This window comes from Pseudorca crassidens, chromosome 18 (assembly GCF_039906515.1).
Source record: "Pseudorca crassidens isolate mPseCra1 chromosome 18, mPseCra1.hap1, whole genome shotgun sequence".
NCBI classification, from domain to species: domain Eukaryota; kingdom Metazoa; phylum Chordata; class Mammalia; order Artiodactyla; family Delphinidae; genus Pseudorca; species Pseudorca crassidens.
In genome coordinates, this window is record NC_090313.1 from 77,212,528 (window position 1) to 77,231,537 (window position 19,010).

The 19,010-nt window shown below is 51.1% G+C and overlaps 1 protein-coding gene and 1 long non-coding RNA gene across 7 annotated transcripts in view; one reads left to right on the forward strand and one right to left on the reverse strand.

Annotated features, from left to right (window-relative positions):
- The window catches only part of SPATA13 (spermatogenesis associated 13), a 207,499-nt gene that overhangs the window by 72,846 nt on the left and 115,643 nt on the right, over positions 1–19,010 (forward strand). Inside the window, exon 1 of one of the 4 annotated variants that reach the window (XM_067713725.1) lies at positions 14,687–14,861. The exons of 2 other annotated variants lie outside the window; for them this stretch is intronic. The gene's annotated coding sequence lies outside the window, so the exon portion shown is untranslated. Of the gene's footprint in view, positions 1–14,686; positions 14,866–19,010 lie in introns of those variants that run through there. One more of the 4 variants, XM_067713723.1, reaches the window with a different exon arrangement.
- LOC137211104 (uncharacterized) lies at positions 4,647–10,840 on the reverse strand. 3 transcript variants are annotated; one of them, XR_010936904.1, is made up of 3 exons: positions 10,732–10,840; positions 8,044–8,194; positions 4,647–5,737 (listed from the first exon to the last, which is right to left on the reverse strand). It is a non-coding gene; the product is annotated as an uncharacterized lncRNA (long non-coding RNA). The 3 variants fall into 3 exon arrangements; XR_010936906.1 differs by lacking the exon at positions 4,647–5,737 and adding an exon at positions 6,103–7,682; XR_010936905.1 differs by lacking the exon at positions 4,647–5,737 and adding an exon at positions 6,103–7,891.

Below are 19,010 nucleotides of genomic sequence, written 5' to 3' on the forward strand. Positions count from 1 at the left end.
TTCTTTAGTCCCCTTGCCTTTCATGACCTTGACAGTTTCAAAGAGCCACATCAGTTATTCCCTCCAGGGAATTGTCAGGGATTTGTCTGACGTTTTCTCACTTTATTTTTTTATTTTTATTTTTAAAAATATTTATTTATTTATTTGGTTGCTCCGGGTCTTAGTTGTGGTTCGCAGGCTCCTTAATTGTGGCATGCGAACTCTTAGTTGCCCCGCGGCCTGTGGGATCTAGTTCCCCGACCAGGGATTGAACCTGGGCCCCCTGCATTGGGAGCACAGAGTCTTAACCACTGGACCGCCAGGGAAGTTGTTTCCTCACTTTAGATGGAGGTTATGCATTTGGGGCAGAAATACCACGGAAGGGATACTGTGCCGTTCTCAGGATATGTAAAGATATTGTGCCGTTCTCAGGATATGTAAAGATATTGTGCCGTTCTCAGGATATGTCAAGAAGTTTCACATTGGCTTTTTCTGTGAGTGCTGGAACTTGCTCCTTGAAAGATAACTGCTCTTTTTTTTCTTTTTTTTTGTATTTATAATCTCTGGATTCTCAGGAATTTGGTAGATCACTCGGTGACTTAGTGTTTGGAATCATGATTCATGAACCAAGATTCCGTTAGGAGGTCGTTTCTTTCCCTGCCTCTGGGGAATCAGAAACGCCGGCGCTGGCCTTCCTTCTCTTTGTCCTGCCGGCAGAGCCTCATCATCAACCAGCCCCTCCTCTTGCCCACGCAGCTCTCAGTTCCACCCCCGCCTTACTGACTCCACACTGCTTCTGGGGCTGGGTGCATCGGGAAGCTGCCCCCCTGCCCCAGGGACAATCATGTGGGTCTAGGTCACGTTTGGGAGGGGAGCCTGGGCAGGCGGAGGGAGGAGGGAGGAAGACTGGGTGCTCAGGCTGCAGCCCCCGCCTCCATCGGGCCAGGGCTGCTCCCAGGGGCCTCGCTGTCTGGCTTTCTGGCCCTTCCAAACCAGAGGATGCCCTGGGAGGAGGGTCACCATGTCTGTGGTAGAATCTCTGGGCAGCTGCGAGAGCTGGAGACCTGGGGGCCAGCACGTGTCTGCCTACCTCTCTCTTGTCTCCACCCCGCTTTTCTCCAATATTAAAAAAACATCCTAAGTGGAAGATGGGGCCTGGGAAGGGGAGGGCTTCAGAATGAAGGTTTTGTGGAGGTGTGAATCCTCCGATACTCTGGCAGTGCTGACATTGGTAGACTCTTTTATTTATTTATTTATTTTTGCTTTGCATTAAAAATTATTTTTTTATTTTATACTGGAATATAGTTGATTTACAGTGTTGTGTTAGTTTCAGGTGTACAACAAAGTGATTCAGTTATACGTATACATGTATCTATTCTTTTTCAAACTCTTTTCCCCTTTAGGTTATTAAAGAATACTGAGTAGAGTTCCCTGTGCTCTACAGTTGATCCTTGTTGCTATACTGTAATTTTTTTTTTTTTTGCGGTACGCGGGCCTCTCACTGCTGCGGCCTCTCTCGTTGCCGAGCACAGGCTCCGGACGCTCAGGCTCAGCGGCCATGGCTCACGGGCGCAGCCGCTCCGCGGCATGTGGGATCTTCCCGGACAGGGGCACGAACCCGTGTCTCCTGCATCGGCAGGCGGACTCCCAACCACTGCGCCACCAGGGAAGCCCTGTAATATTTTGGATCAGTTGATGCCTAGTTCCATTTTTAAAGATGAATGACCCAAGGTAGAAAAGAAAGATGTGTTTTTTAAACTTAAAAGTCTTTGTTTTCCAAGTTGTGGTTTTTCTTCCCAGGCTTTAGAACCATGAGGTCAGGTGTGAAGAGAGATGCAGCACCTGAGCTTGAGGATGTCGCAGTAGCACCCACACCTAACCCCAAACACCCTGCAAATGAAAACATGCAACACCCAACACTGGGGGCCTAACTCTGTTCAGAGACTTCCTGGCAACTTGGTTCCACCTTGTGCAGAGGGACGGTCCCAGAGGTTCTGTGGCCAGCCCCAAAGTGGGGGGAGGGCTTATTTATCCGGTCTCCTCATCTACAAGATGGGAATAATCACGCCTGCCTCATGTGGTGGCCCTGAAATTAGATAAGGGCGCATCGGTGAGTAGTGCCTGGTCCAGGGTCAGGCCCTTAGCACATAGGGGGAGGGGGCGTGGGGAGGCCGCCGTTCTCTGAACCTCGGACCTTGTGTTTCCTCGAGCCGTGCGCGCTCTATCCCAGGCTGTCAGAATGCTGGCCTGCTGAGGTCTCGTTATCATCCGCACTTGCAGACTAGAAACCTAGCTCCCAGACAGGCTGGGCCTCTGCCTCTGGCCACACAGCCACAAGTGATGGAGTTAGGGTTTGAGCCCGGGTCTGTCTGGCTCCAGGACCCACCGTGCCCCACGCTTCACATACATCACGGGCATCACACTCAGGTTAATCTGAGGACACAGAGGTCTTCAAGTGGAATGTTAGCGGATGTCAGGAGAGTAATCTCAGCCCTCCGCAGGCCGAGTCAGAGCGGGAGGCTTATGAAGCTATAGGTTTGAGCTGGGAGAGCAGGGCAGGGTGAGCAAATACTTCCTCCAGCTCCCAACTTGCAGATCGGAGAACGAAGGTGTTTATCTGACACGAGAGTTGTTAGGCTTTGGGGGGCCGTCTGGGGAAAGCGCCGGCGCGTGCCATGGGAGAAGGGGTTCTTCGGGCACGTGAGCTTTTAACGACCATCGGGGTGTGGCTTTGCCTTTCGTGTGACACACACGAGAATCACAAAGGAACAAAGTTAACACGATGAGAGTCCATGTGGCTGACTTAATCCATGTTTCCGGAAGTTCTCTGTCCAATGCAGAGAGGCTCCACCGTAATCCAGGTGGGGAGAAATATGCGTGAACAAAAAACGGAGTCGGTGCTGCCGGCTGGGGGCGGGGCGGGGGGGGGCGTGAGGGAGGCGGGGAGAGAGGTATACCTGGTGGACGAGAGAACGCCAGCTGGGTCTCGAGCAGAGAAGGCTGTGTGCTGGCGGCGGGGATGGGGCGGGAGGAAGGAGGTGGACAGGCACCCCCGCCAGCAAATGACAGGCGTGCGATGTGAGGCCTGGTCTGCCTGCAGCTGAGTAGAGGGAGTGGAGACACTTGGGCTGAGCAGGTGGTACGGGGTCCTTCGGGAGAGCCTGGAAGCTGGAGAGGAGAAAACGGCTCTGGGCATCTTGGCTGATTGGAGGCGGGTGCACTGGGGAAATGGTATTTTAGGCAGCATCTGTCCCCATCCTGCACGGGATGGAGGGAGCCTCAGGCAGTGGGCTTCGGGTATCCTGTTCCCACTGACAAAGCTCGTCCCAATTCGGAAATGTTTGCTAGGGGTCACAGCCAGTCCAGCGTGAGTAGCCCAGCCCTGGCAGAGCCGTGGAAGGGAGAGCCAGACTCTCTAAACCTGACCCAACAGTCCTGCAGTTCAGCCAGCCCCTCGTCCCCATGCGCACGGAGCAGCCCTGCGATTCCCAGTGGCTTCCTTGTGGGCGGGTCGACAGGAACTTCGTTGGTCTTAATTTAAAGATAGGAATGGATAACTAAAATGGCTACTAAGGAGAAACATACCTAAGTCTGTAGTCTTATCTGTGTAGCCTTAATACGATAAGAAATAACATATAAACTGGTGTGATACCTAATGTAGAGGAACGTAGGCTATAAATAACCTCTAAAATGTTCTTTTAGCTGAGATCATTACAGGAAGTGTACAGAAAAAAAGGTTGCCCATAATACTTGACCTTCAGGATTTTAGAAGTGTCATGATTACGTTATGCATTCAGTTACGATGTCCGCTGTATTGAAGCATTTTGCATTGAGCTTAGCTGCATGCTGTGCAGCCTTATACACCTTCTGCAACACCGTAGAACAGCCCATCCCACAGATGGGCTGACATTTGTTTACTCCTTTCTCTATTTTTGAACATCTGTGCAAGTTCCTCCTTTAAGAGACGTTATTGGGACATAAAAGGTTTTCTTCCAGAAAAACCGTGCGATTCCACGTGGAAATAAAGGGAAGGAAAATTGGGGTGATTCTTGATCTGCAGTAATAAGATTCTTCTCGAGATGGGCCTCTAGGTGAGTTTATGATTCTTCACCGTCTCAGACACTCTGACTCTGACAGGTGGACTCTGATCCCTGGTGCGGAAGGTGAGAGTGGAATGCCTTTTCAGGGACTACGAAAACTGTGTTTCAAAACCACGCATGAGAAAATCACTAGTCCGATTAACGGGCGCGGTGAGGGGGATGCCATGGGGGTGTCACGTTTGTAGGAATTTAGGTGAAGGTAGAAGGAGGTGGGATGATGAGGAACGTAGTCGTGACTGCCTGGTACGTTCTTTTGGCTGAAGGGGGTGTTTCTGTAAGGCTTCGTAGCTCAAGCGACTGCCAGACCGGGGAAGGACCTCAGGATAAGGAGAAATTTGCACCGGTTCACAGAGATTCCACGTATTAGCTCTTGGTGCCTCAGATAAGGCAGCAGAGTGAGAGAACAGCCGCCCGCAGCCTCCCTCGCCCACGTCCCTCTGGCCCCAGCTCTCTCCACCTGTGCCCTCGGCCCCAGTCTTCATACCTCACAACCCTTAAACCCTTTCCATAAAGCTACCTGCGCCTTATTTTTTTATTTCTTTAAAATATTTATTTATTTTGGCTGCGCCAGGTCTTAGTTGCGGCACGCGGGCTGTTTGTTGCAGTTTGTGGGCTTCTTAGTTGCGGCATGCGTGTGGGATCTAGTTTCCGGACCAGGGATAGAACCCGGGGCCCCCGGAATTGGGAGCATGGAGTCTTACCCACTGGGCCATCAGGGAAGTCCCTTATTTTTAAACATTGTGGTAAAATACACAGAACATAACTTTTCCCATCTTCACCATTTCCCTATGCACAGTTCCCTGGCATTAAGTACATTATATGATTGCACCTGTCACCACTGTCCCTCCATCCGTCTCCAAGACGCTTCATCTTGCAAAACTGGAACTCTCTGCATTAAACACTGACTCCCCACCCCCTGGAAACCAGCATTCTCCTTTGTGTCTCCGTGATTTTGACTACTGTCTCATGTAAGTGGCATCATACACTAGTTGTCCTTCTGTGTCTGGCTTATTTGACTTGGAATAATGTCTTTAAGTTTCATCCGTGTTGTAAAAGGTGTCAGAATGTCCTTCCTTCTTAAGGCTGAGCCGTATTCCGTTGTATGGATGGACCACATGTTGTTTATGCATTTACCTGTCGTCAGTGGACACTTGGGTTGCTTCCCCCTCTTGGCTACTGTGAATGATGCTGCTGTGAACATGGGTGTGCATTCCCCCCTTTTAAAAGATGAAGCCCTATATTTGCTTTTGCATTTCTTTACTAGGAATCTAAGGTGCGTTTCCCACTGTGTAGACTTTTCATTAGGCTTATCGCTGTTTTGCTAGGGCTCTGTTCCAGAGCTGAGTAGTCTGCTCAGCCCTGCTCCTCGCGTGAGCCCTGCTGTCTTGGTGCACAGTTTTACAGAACAAGAGGGGTGTTTGTTTGTTTATTCAGAAATACATGCATGCATCACCTCACAGCAGAGATGCCTGTAGAGTTGGATGACAGTAGCTGGGGTTCAACAGTGCACTGACCACCTTGCAAACTTAACCGAGCCCAGGGTCTTCCTCAGTAACTGCCCCCCAGGGCCCCTGGGGAGCACCTGACCCGAGGCACCAAATCCCGACACCTTGGCCACACACCACAGGAGTTCAAGACATCATCATTTGATGAAGAACCTAGGGGTAAGACAGGAATAAAGACACAGACCTACTAGAGAATGGACTTGAGGATATGGGGAGGGGGAAGGGTAAGCTGTGACAAAGCGCGAGAGAGGCACGGACATATATACACTACCAAACATAAGGTAGATAGCTAGTGGGAAGCAGCCGCGTAGCACAGGGAGATCAGCTCGGTGCTTTGTGACCACTTGGAGGGGTGGGATAGGGAGGGTGGAGGGAGACGCAAGAGGGAGGAGATATGGGAACATATGTATAACTGATTCACTTTGTTATAAAGCAGAAACTAACACACCATTGTGAAGCAATTATACTCCAATAAAGATGTAATAAATAAATAAATAAATAAATAAATAAATAAATAAATAAATAAATAAATAAAAGAAGACTGAGCAGAAGCTGGAAACCCGAGAGGGAGCTTGGTCAGAAAGTGGAGAAGCCCTGGGAGCCATCGTCTTGGGCCCATGACTGTTCACAAGGCTTGAGTGACAAAGCAGATTGGACGAGCAGAAGCCGGAACCACACACCTTCTGGTCCGGCAGGAGCCTGTGTGCAGAGAATCCGAGAGCTGGCGGAGGCCGCGGTGGGCAGCTCAAGGGAAGGAAGGAGGCAAGAGTTACGGTCCATTTCGGTTAGAGCCGCCTGTTTCTTAGCCGTGGTTTCCGTGAGTGTTTCTACCAGGAAAGAAAGGCTTTCAGCGCACAGAGGAGGTTTGTGACCGCCCACCGGGGTGACTGGTGCGCTGGAATGTGGACTCAGGCCACCGGCAGAGACGCAGGAGGACTTGGAGGGTCTCTTCAACCACTCGGTAAAGTTACTTGTGACTGAGAAGGGAAGGGGCTCAGACACCCACCGGGAGTCCAGGATTCAGGCGGAGCCTTGTCCTCCTGAGGGCTGAGGAAAGATGGTATCAGTCCTGTTCTCAGCCTCGTTCAGCCTGAAAAGGCTCCAGCTCTCCGTTCTTGGGCTGTTTGATGGAAATATTCGAACAGAAGAGAAAGAGCCGCTTTTTGGTTTTTCAAATATATGATAAGGTAGAACATATAATGTCAAATAAGATGTCCAGTAGCTTAAAGATACAACTAGAATTTTCCAGACAAAGGGAAATAACGTCTGTTTGTTGGGAGGCGGGCATAAGAGGATGGCTTGCTGAAACCAGCCATCTTGCTGTAGAGGAGGGAGAGAAGGAGGCATAAAGGGAGCGGGAAGAAGAGAAGGGCAGAGGGGAGGGCTCACGTGTGCTCCCCCCTGATTACCGCACCGTAGTTCTCACTTTCCAGCGCATCCCGTTTCGCTGCAGTGCTTTACCACCTGTGGGATTCATCCCATGAGTGGGTCCTGCAGCACCAAATAAAACGATCTAAGAAGGGGAGAATCTCAGATGCATCGCAAGAGGGGAGTGTCAGCATCGCTGGTAAATATCCTTTCCCTGTGTCTGTGTTCACCCATGTATCACTGGGTCACGATGTCAGATATGCTTCTTACTGTGGCTGCAGCCGCAAGTTTGAGAAACATTCTGACGTTTCACCTGCCTTCTGATCCTGGATCTTCCTTTGCAGTCAAAGAGAATTTTGTGTCCAGATTGGGCTCCTGTTAGACCCGAAATTGATGGTCTGGTTGATTCTGATGCTTATTAACGACTTTCCACCGTCACCTACTCAGGATCGCCCCAAAGGTGCCCCGACCCCAGCGTGTCTGCCAGCTGAGGTGTAGGGAAGGGTCCTGAATTCAAAGCTGAAAACTTGGAGTTGGATCTCAGGTCAGCCACGGAAATTGTGCTTAAACTTCTCTCCAATCCAATCCAATCTTTTCCAGCCCAATTTAATTCAACAGATGGTCATTGAATGCCTACTGGATCCTGGATATGAACCTAATGACACTGGGCACCAGGGACCCACGAAGCTCGCAGGCTGATGGTGTAGATAAGCGCAAGATCCTAAAGGACCTGTGGGCGGAAAGATGGGAGGGACTCAATCCTGCCTGTGACGTGGGGACTGAGTCTCGAGGAGTTGCCCAGTGGAGAATGCAGGACTGTTTCCAGGCACAAAGTTCTGGGGAAAGCTCCTGGCGTGGGTCCTGAAGCAGCATGTGGCCGGCTAACGCTGAGATTTCAGCAGACCACGTCAGAAAACCCGGAGTCCGTAGAAGCACTGGCTGTGGGGAAGAAGTGCCTCTGGTCTGAAAGGCCTCCGTTCTCCCCCTTAGCCTCAGACCATGGCTTCAGTTCAGCCTCTGGACAACCCGTCCCTCCCCACGCCCACCCCAGGCACATCCCAGCCCCAGCCTGGCAGCACTGCAGGGCTTACCTCCTGCCAACCATGGAGGGCAGGTGATCGCCTGAGGTACGTTTCAGCATCCCATCCTGTTAGGCACCGATGGGTACATGGGTACTCCTGGTGGGGGGACTGTTCAGGCAGGGTCTCCTTCTTGACCACTTCCCAGACTTGCCCTCCATCCCTGGATTCCAGAGAAACAGAACAAGTAAAATAATTAATGCTGCCTAAGGCTGCATACACACACTATATAACTCCAACTGTATGACCTTGTGGAAAAGGCAAAACTACGGAGATGGAAGAAGCCTCTGTGGGTCCCAGGGCTTAGAGGGGAGGGAGGGGTGAACTGGTGGAGCACAGAGGACTTTTAGGGCAGGGAAACAATCCTGTGACAGTGTGGTGGAGGATGCATGGGATCGTGTCTGGCAAAACCCAGAGAACTGTAAATGAAGAAGAGTGAACCGCAGTGTAAACAGCGAGCTTTAGTTAATAAGGCTGTATCAGTACTGGCTCAGCAAGTGGAACAGATGTGCCACACTGATGTAGATGTTCGTAATAAGGGAAACTGTTGGGGGGTAGAGGGGTTATGTGGGGACTCCCTATACTTTCTTTTGTTAATTGAAGTATAGTTGATTTACTGTGTTGTGTTAGTTTCAAGTGTACAGTAAAATGATTCAGTTATATATATATAATATATATATAACTGAATATAATATACATATTCTTTTTAAGATTACTTCCCATTATAGGTTATTACAAGATATTGAGTATAGTTCTCTATACTGTCTATACTTTCTGATCCATTTTTCTGTAAACCAAAAACTGCTCTAAAAAATAGTCTATTAATTTAAAAGGTATATATTCACTGCCCTTAAGGAGTTCATAATCTCTTTGGTCAGCGCTAAGACAGCCATGTGTCTGAGAACATATCAGGGTGTCACTGACTATGAAGTCATGAACCCTACCCAGGAAGCCAGGGAGGCTTCAGAGGGGAAGTGGGCTGGAGGTAAGCCTGACAGTCCCTGGTGCCACCAGGCAGATGCGGGTTTGCCTGCAGATGTGCTCTGAGCGGTGGTTTATGTTCCACACTCTCTGCAGGTCAGGGGATGCTAGACTTTACAGAGATTCTCTCATTTCATCCCCGCTACAGCAGGGCAGGGCTATTACTTCTATGTTACAAGTGAAGAAGCTAAGGTTCAGAAGAGCTCGTCCAAGGCCACCCAGCTAGTGAAAGCTGAAAGAAGGGGGAGTCTGATGACCTGCCTGCCCCTGAAGCAGGGACTCCATCAACCGGGTAGAGATTACCTCAGGGAGAGGGTTAGGGGCATTCTGTGTCACATGCAGGGGTCAGAGGGGAAAAACAAAGATTGATGGGTAAGGGCCTCAGTCAAGGTGATTTAATAAAGAAGATGGATTTCAGGAGTGGCTTGATCAGGCAAAGAGAAAGTCTGTGGAGAACCATTCTAGTCATCTAGTCAATGTGCATTCCCAATCCCAGGTTCACAGGGTCTTTAGGGCTGTCAGAACCACCTTGGAATAAGGACATTGTAGAGATAGCGACTCCCCTCCTTATCCGAGTGGCTTTGTGTAAATTCCGGGCAGCTGGTAAGAGCTGGGAACATTGTTTTACTGTTCCTTCTGCTCTTTCTGAGGGCGGCCCTGCCCGTCAGGTTCCTTCCAAATCCAGGTGTGAGAGCATCCCTTTGCTGAGCACACGAGGACGGCACTGCAGACAGACGCTGGGGCGGGCTCCTGGCACGTCTCCCGTCTTTTGTCGGCCTCTGTGCCCCATTCCTGGGCAAAGAGCAAGGAAAACTCCCCCCTGCTCGTCCCCTAATAGATACTTATGTGCCAAAATAATTTGATGAAGGCCAAACATTATTCTTTCATTCTAGGAAACTTAGGTATCTTCTCTAATAAACTGTAGAAGACAGCAGGTGCTCCTTATCCATTCTAGTCAATAAAAACAGCCACCATTTACTGAGATTTAACCACGTGCCAGGCTCTGAGCTGGGACATTATCACACTTAATCTTCACCCCAGGGTTTCACAGATGAGGCAGACTCCTGGGAGGTTAAATCATTTCCCCAGAGCCCCAGGGCTGGAGTGGAAGACCTGGGCTCTCGGGTCTTACCTTCCACCGCAGGGGCCAGCCCATCCCCCTCAACCCCCTCCCCCCTTTACAACCAATTAAGAAACAAGGCACTGGAGACGGACAGATGAAGATAAAAATGTCAGTGATATCGCCAGTCAAGTCAGTTGGAGAATGTGACTTTAGGTCTGAGAAGAGTTCTTGCTAACATGCTCTGAGTGCCCCCTGACCCCCAGCCAGCTGTAGAGCTTCAGCCACTGGTTCCACACCCGCCCTCTACCCCCCAGGTGACAGTCACTGACTGCAGATGGCTCCCTGCAGATGTCTGGGTGGAGAGGTTAGAAAGGAGTGACTCCTCTGTGCTTCTGAAGAATTACTGTTAAACTACTAATAAATTAGGTCTGTTCTATCAAGGTAGGTGGACCAGTGGGTTCCTCCCACCAGTCAGTAACTCCTTCTTTGGTGCAGAGGGTGGGGCCTGAGGCCGGAAGTGTTACTTTGTGGAAGCTCCTCAAAAAGAAAAATCTGAATCGCGGAGAAAGGAGTTTCCTTACTGCATGAGTCAGCTCAGGCTGCCAGGACAAAATACCACAGACTGGAGGGCTTAAACAGCAGGAATTATTTCTCACAGTCCTGGAGTCCAAGATCAAGGCACCAGCAGATTTGGTGAATGGTGAGGACCCACTTCCTGGCTTGCAGACGGCCACCTTCTTGCTGTGTCCTTTCATGGTGTGGAGAGGGAGAGAGAGACAGAGACAGAGAGAGGGCTCTGGTCTCTCTTCCTCTTCTTATAAAGGCACTAATCCCATCATGGAGCCCCACCCTCATGACCTCATCTAAGCCTTAACAGTCCCACCTCCTAAAACCATCTCATTGGTTGTTAGGCTTCAACATACGGATTTGAGGACATAATCATTCAGGCCATACACTTCCCTCCCTTGTCCTGTGTGACCTTAGGTGAGTCTTTCAACTTCTCTGAACTTTGTTTTCTTCATCCATAAAACGCGAAAGATAATAGTACTCTAAGGGCTGCTTTGAGGCTTTAAGTAGAGAACGAATGTAAAGGACATAAAATGTTAAGTACTCAGAAAGCGTTAACAGAGGGACACATAATTTCAGAGATGTTATTGTGTGAAAAAAAGTGCACCGTCGACTTGATGAGAGCTGGTAGTTTCTGTCAGCACCGGTGTACAATGACTCTTTGGTGAGAGCTTTGCACTGACTTCTAACAGAATTATAGAGTTTAAGCTGCTGATCAGAGTTGGGTACCAGCAGATCACTAAGAGAAAAAAGTCCAGAGAAACCTTTGGAAGTTCCCGTTGGTGGGGAAGGTAGAATGCAGATGTCAGCTTTGTTTGCAGGCCTGTGAGTGATGGCTGGTTGTGTGGGCAGAGAGAGGTCACTGTAGGAGACTTAGAGCCTTTTTACACAGAAGCCACAGTGAGATTCCCCATGGAATGATGGAGGCTGAAGGAAACTTTGAGATGGCTGGTCTGCATCACTCATTTAGCAGATTAGGAAAGTGAGAGCCAGAGAAGTCTGGTGATTTATTCCCTCGATGCCTGTTAACTAGTGCTGGCTCTGGATGTAGAGCACCCAGTCTCTCCATGTCAGATCCTGCTTTGTCCTAAGTTAATAATCTAAAACCAGAAATATCTTTTTATCTCAGGAGCTCAAGAGTCCCACTAAAACAAAACAAAACAAAAATTGTATTTTTTAAAGGACAGGAACTAATAATTATTAAGCACCTGTATGTATTATACCAGGAGTCTTATATGGGCTAAAGTTTGGTATTAATATTTTCCGACCAATCCAGAGAGGTAGGTTTCCCTTTTCACCGAAGGGGAAGCTGACACGCAGCAAGGTAAAGGGCTAGCCCAGGTCACAGGTATCAGGGAAGCAGGCCGAGTCTTTACAGCTCTAGAGAAATCCGTTTACCTGAGAGCCGGTGTTCATGTAAATATTAATAACAGTTTCCAGGCAGGCAGAAATGATCCTCTGAGACACAGATTTTTTAAAAAAGAATAATCAAAAATTTCTCCTCAGATTTGTGCTAATTTCAAAGAGCTAATTTTAAAACTATCAATTTAGCCCTCGATATTCTTTTTTTAAAAGAGTACTGAAGTAGACGTCATTTTTAACATTTGTGACAGCTTCATGCAGGTTTCATTGAAGTTATAGAAAGTAGAAATAAAATGAAATATTTGAGATTAGCCTTTCATGCTATGTCTCTAGAATTTTCCATTGCTTATTTATTTTAGGCTGGCCAAAAAGTTCGTTTGGGTTTTTCTGTAAGATGTTACAGAAATACCTGAATGAACTTTTTGGCCAGCCCAATATTATGTGTTTCTGCTTTAAAAATATATATTCACTGTCAAAAATTTGGGGGAGTTTCAAATAAAGATCCAAACAATAAAATAAAAACTTGCCCATATTTCCACCACCCAGAGATAATGACCATTAGTATTTCGGGGTGTGTGCTTTAATTAATGGGCTGTTATTTTAGAGTAGTTTTGGGTTTACAGGAAGACTGGGAGGAAAGGAGAGTTCCCATTGGATTCCCTCAACTCCTCCCTGTACCACACCCCCATCCCCCCAGTTTCTCCTGTTACGGGCATCTTAACATCAGTGTGGCACATTGGTTGCGATTGATGAGCCAATATTGATACGTTATGATAAACGACTTCACATCAGGTTTCACTCTTTGTGTTGTATATTCTGTGGGTTTTGACAAACGCATAACGACATGTACCCACCGTTTGAGTATCACACAGAATAGTTTTCCACTATTTAAAAAAGCATGTATAGAATTAATTTTGACTTTTCATTGTGTAATTTAATATTTGTATATGTTCTTTAGTTTTTACATACTGGTTATTGTTCTTCTTTGATTATAAAAGTAACATGTATAATTATAGTGCTGGCAACACAGAACCACTCAGATGAATCATGTAAAAGACAGCAGTTTTTAAAGGAATGTGTTTATTTTATGAATTCCATTAGGTGCACATCAGAAAACAATCATGGAACTTTTAGGGCCCAGATCCTTGCGCAGAAGGGTTACCTTCGTCTCTGCGGTTTTCCTGTGAATTAATGATTGCGCCATGAGCCACCCGGGAAAGGTGAGAGTTCTGAGTGTGTTCACCCAGACAGTCCACGGAAGACCTGCTCTAGGTCCTGGGGAAGTGGGTAGGTTTAAAAGTCCTCACCTAGGGTTTTTTTTTTTTTCTGTTGTTGTTGTTGTTTTTGCGGTACGCGGGCCTCTCACCGTTGTGGCCTCTCCCGCTGCGGAGCACAGGCTCCGGACGCGCAGGCTCAGCGGCCATGGCTCACAGGCCCAGCCGCTCCGCGGCACGTGGGACCCTCCCGGACCGGGGCACGAACCCGTGTCCAGTGCATCGGCAGGCGGACTCTCAACCACTGCACCACCAGGGAAGCCCTTGTTGTTGTTGTTTTTAATACATTTATTTATATTTTTGGCTGCGTTGGGTCTTCATTGCTGCGTGCAGGCTTTAGTTGCGGCCAGCGGGGGCTACTCTTGGTTGCGGTGCGCGGGCTTCTCATTGCGTTGGCTTCCCTTGTTGCGGATCATGGGCTCCAGGCGAGCGGGCTTCAGTAGACATTGTGGCACGCAGGCTCAGCAGTCGTGGCTCGAGGGCTTTAGAGCACAGGCTCAGTAGTTGTGGTGCACGGGCTTAGTTGCTCTGCGGTATGTGGGATCTTCCCGGACCAGGGCTCGAACCCGTGTCTCCTGCATTGGCAGGCGGATTCGTCACCACTGCTCCAGCAGGGAAGCCCTCACTTAGGGTTTTCTTTTTCACGAAAAGTGTAGCCAGGGCGCCTTGGCCTGGAGTGACCTCCTCCCTGGCAGAGGTGGGGCGAGGGGGCAGTGAGGAGCGGTTGCCTGGGCGACGCGACTGCTCCTCCCGCCCAGGGCCGATGCTGGGGGGTTGATGAGGTGGAGGGGAGCCGGGTTTAGGGGGGCCGGGCTGGGGGGTGCTGACATGGGGGGAGTTGCTGGGGGTGGATGGAGGAGACCCCGGCTGGGGGGTGTAGCTGGGTGGACGAGGAGTTAGGGTCGGGGGAAGTGTAGCGGGGCGGGCGTGTGGTGGGGGGATATCCTCGTGGTGGAGCAGGGTGGGTTGGGAATGTCTGCGAGGATGGTGGGGACAGCAGGACCGCTGGAAAGGTGGCCGGGGACGGAGGGGGCTGGCAGGGAAGAGAAGAGCCGAGCCAGGGGCGTGGTCTGGGGGGGGCTGAGCTGGGGGCGTGGCTTGAGGCAAGAAGGGAGAGCCTAGACAGAGCGGTGGCCTGGAGCCAGGTGAGGCGTGGCCTGGGGGGCGTGGAAGGAGAGCCGGGCAGGGGCGTGGCCTGGGGCCGGGCGTGGCATGGTCCGGGGTGGGGGGGGGTGGAAAGGTAGCTGAGCCGGGGGCGTGGCCTGGGGCTTGGGCTAGGCCTGGGGTGTGTGTGGAAGAAGTGCAGGGTTTGGGGCGTGGCCTGGGCCGGCGGGGGCGTGGCCTGGGCCGGGCGGCAGCGGCGGGCTGGCGGCAGCGGCGGGCTGGCTTCAGCGGCGGGCTGGCTTCAGCGCCGCGCTCCTCCCCCGCAGCCCAGCCCGCCGCCCGCCCGGAGTTCGCGCACCCGAGCGGAGGCTCCTCCGAGAGCCCGGCGTGCTCGGATCTCCGCGGCGCCAGGACCAGCCCTGGGTCGCTGGGACGTCTTGGATCGGCAGACTTTGGAGGCTCCTTCGAGCGGGGCCGCGGTAGGTGAGGCTGCGCCGAGGCGCCGGGCGGGCGCCCGGGTGTTGGCGAGGAGCCCGAGCCCGGGAGCTGAGTTACCCTGACGCCGGCCCCGCAGCCCCAACACCGAGTTCGCTCGGTGAGCTCGCTGCGGGGCTGGGCGGCCCGAGGGCGAGGGACCCCCGGCCCCGCGCGCCTGGGGATCCCCAGACTTGACCCGCGCCCGCCGCGGGCTGCGGGCGGGACAAAGGCGCAGAGCGCCCGCGCCGCCCAGGGGATGCGCTGGAGATCTCTCCCAAAGCGAGTTTCTCTCCGGGTGCCCCGGGCCTCATCTCCCGAGAAAGGCGGGACCCTGAGTCCGGCGACCCTGAACTGGAGGGATGAGCTCCAGGGCTGGTTTGCTTCCACTTACGTTAGGCGAGGTGAGGGAGTGGGCACGCCAGCTCAGGGGGACACAGACCAGCGCTGCGCCTACGGCCGGGGAGCTCAGGTGACCTGGGCTGGAGGCCACCATCCGGCTGTGCAGTCTGAGCCCCGGCAAACCTCCCCTCCCTCCAGGTGCGGAATAAAGGCCAAACCAACCAACCATACAAACAGAACTCTCTCCGTCATTTGCTTCCCAGCACTGGACAGTCTTGTTGATAAACAAAAGAATAACGAGTTTATTTAGCACTTGTTACCAAGGCCATCTAAATTCATACATCATCCGCCCCTCCTACCACGGTTTTCCCTGCGTCTCACCTCATTTTCCGTGTTGCCTGGTGTTTTCTACCCTATTAACCCCTCCAAGTCCCCAAGTACTGTGCTCTTCTCTAACAGGTACAGAAGTTTCACCCATTTTATTTTTCCTAACAAATGCTCCTTTTCTATGCCCCCTTCTTGCAGATTTCCTCACCGCAGTGTCCTCGGGGTCCTGGTGATTACGCTTCCTCCCTGTGCTGAACCTTGGCCTCTGCCCCCTCCCCCCATCCTTTAGAGTTTTCTGTGACTGTTTCTTACCCAGAATTCTAATTTTCACACCCCTCCTTTGGTCCCCAGATTTTCCACCTTCCTCCCACCCAGGCTGGCTGGCTGCCTTTTTGCCTGTGCTCCCGTGCTGTGGGCTGTCTTGCCTTTTACCTACTTCTCCCTGTGCTTTTCCCGCCTCCAGAGCACACCTTGTTTCGGTTCCTCTGGTTGTTGATTTTGCGGCTGCATCACCACTCCTCGGTTCCCTTTCTTCCCTTCCAATCGGTCCTCCATTACCCGGCAGACGTCTTTATTTCAGAAGGTCTGAAAGTGTTACAAGTAGGCAACCAGCTTCCCCAGGACCTCTGTGGACGTCAGGACCTTCCCATCTGCTCCTGGTTCTGTGTGTGTTCTTACTGAAGAAGTAGTATCGTATGTAGACAAGTTCTCCGACTATGTTGATATTGATGTTGATGTGAATATTAGGTAGCAGTTGTCAAACACTTAGTAGGAGCCGAGCAGTCTTCCGAGGGACGTGCGTGCAGTAATAACTCATGAATCCTCCTCTCTTCCCTGTAATGTCGATGCATTCCTAGCCCCATTTTACAGATGAGAAAGGGGAGGCTCAGAGAACTTTAAGTACCAGGCCCAGTTTCTCGTGGCTGTGTGGTGGGAGAGCCCCTCTTCTCGCCAGGCGGCTGTGCTCCCAGGCCATGCTAACTTTGGAACTCATATGTGGGCTGGGATTCGGCCTTGGAAATGAGGTCATTATTTGCGTGTTTTACTTGGTCTGCAGTTTACTGCTGTTGAGGACATAACATCTATACTGTAGAGCAGTGTGTGGGGAAAACCTAATGCCTCCTGTCCCTCAGAAAGACTGGGGACACTGCCTGGGCTGGCTTCCAGCTCACTTTCCTGAAGAGACCACCTGGCCCCCTTGGCTACAGGAAGGCTGGAAGAAAGCTTCTTGCAAAGACCGTTGCCAGCCGGCTCCTCCCCTGCAATGAGAGGTCAGTTTCACTTTAGCTGGCCAGATCTTTAGGGTCCTTGAGAGCCCTGTGATGTGGTGAGTCTTGCTTATTTCTGTTTCATTATATAATTTAAAGCCTTGTTCCTATATCCCCTTCATCTTCCTGAAAGTTGGAGGCAAGTGTTTGTTCTTAGGCAGATGCTGAAGCAGAGTGTTGGGAAAGTTTTATACTTCGGTGGCTGGAAGGGGCCTTACGTTCCACAGACGAGGAGACTGTGGCCCCGAGAAATAAAATGATATGTCCAGGGCAGGCAGCGGGACAGTCGATCCCTGACCTGCCGACCTCTGGTTCAGGACTCTCCATGCATGGCCCTGCAGCTTGGTGGGGTGACCTCTGGGCTTGCTGTGCAAAGCAGTAAACGAACCCTTTCCTTCCTGAGCTAAGAGGCATTGGGAGGATTCATTTGGAATGGAAATTGTCAGTGGGTTCTTTTTTTTTTTTTTTTTGGTCTGAAAACTAAACATTTAAAAAATGTTTGCTTTCGAGATACGTAATGGCATAAACGTGATCATAAAATTGCAGAAGTATAAATTCAGATGTTTTTAGAATTTTCCAGAACATCAGGCAGGAGCGCCAGACATACATTGCTTTCTAGAGGCAAATCGTACAATCCATGGCAATTTGAAAATCAGTAAGTAGAACGATGGGTTGTATTTTCATTTGCAGAGAGAAAGGCCTTAGTACAAAGCGCTCATGTGATTTCCTTCATCTCTGTGTCTCAGATAAAACAGGGGTGAAGGGGGAGCCTGTCCAGTTAGATGCTGTCTCTGTGTTGGCTCTGCCATGCCCCGCCCCCATCTACCCCTGGCCTCGGGCTCCCAGCCAAGCGCCCCCATTCCCAGCTCTGCTCCCTGCTGTCTGGTTCATCTCTTTCTCCAGGAGCCCTCGGGGAACCTGGAGGGCGCTGCTCGCCCAGGATTGCTCAAGCCGTTGCATAACTGCCTTTCTTGACAGAATCCAGCCCGAATGCCCTGAGGTGTTTGTTGCATGTAATTAACTTCTCTCTGATGCTCCAGAAGCAGATGGGTGGCTCAGTGCGTCCTTGGGAGAAATGACGAGACATTCGCTGTCTGTGTTCTGTGGTGCGGATGGATCATCGGTGTAACTGCGGAGCAGGTTAGGTTTACCGCTCCCCTCGCACAGGGGAAGGAGTCGAATGTCCTGGCCACAGCCCCGTAGGAAGAGTCAAGGCTGAGATTTGAATGCGATGCTGCCAGGCCCAGGAGATCCACACGCACGTCCAGCGTCTGTCTGCTCTGAAGCTCATAACCACAGCAGCTTCCCAGAGCCTTTTACGAACTAGAGGAGGGAAAACAAGGGGTACATGGGGCCTTGCGGGCGTCCCGGACCAGCCCTCCGCAGTGTCCCTTTGGGGCCAGGGGCGCTTTCTGACTGTGGGCGGCAAAGCCCCAAGTGGCCAGAGATGGTCCTTGTTTCTCATACATGGCTGTGGCCATTTGCTGTGGTCGGGATGTCAACATTTGTGGCCACAGGTAATGCCCCCTCCTGTGCTCGTGATCTTCAAGTGTTACCTAACCAGGACCTTAAAGGACCTGATTTCTTGGCCAGAAATAACCTCCGCCTGTTCCGTGACACAGGACTGCTCTTTGTCACCGTGGAAGCAATGCAAGCTTAGCGTTGTCATTTCAGGGACCGTGTGCCTGACTCAGGACATCTTTTGCTCTGGTCAGAGCTGAGCTGGACCCCCAGTTCTCTCTCGGGGTTCAGCCATGGGACTGGGGATCTCTAAGAGGACCCTGCCTGCTAATCTGGGAGAGGGAGGGGCAGCTTTGTCCCTCTCCCATTAGCACCGTTACAGAGTTTGTTCCCTAAGCCTGGCAGGCTGTCCTTAGAGAAAAACAGAACTCAGGTCCGAAAGGGCTAGACTGGAAGGTGTGGGCGGGCGAGATGCGGCCTGCAGGAATCTGGGATCCTTGCCCGCCATCTCTGGCAGGTGCCGGGCGCTGGGGCCCTGTGTTTGTTGTCTTAGAGCAGAGGGTGCAGGAGGCCAGGGAGGAGACGTGTTCCTGGTATCGGAACTTTGATCACAGGCTTTCCTGGCAATTAGTGTTCTCCATAATAGAAGCAGCGAGCAGTCTTGTGGAGGAGTGTTAAAATTACAGTCACGTTAAACGAGGTCAGGCCCTACTACGTCCCCACCACGTGTGCTGTATAAAAAGAGAGGAGGCCCGA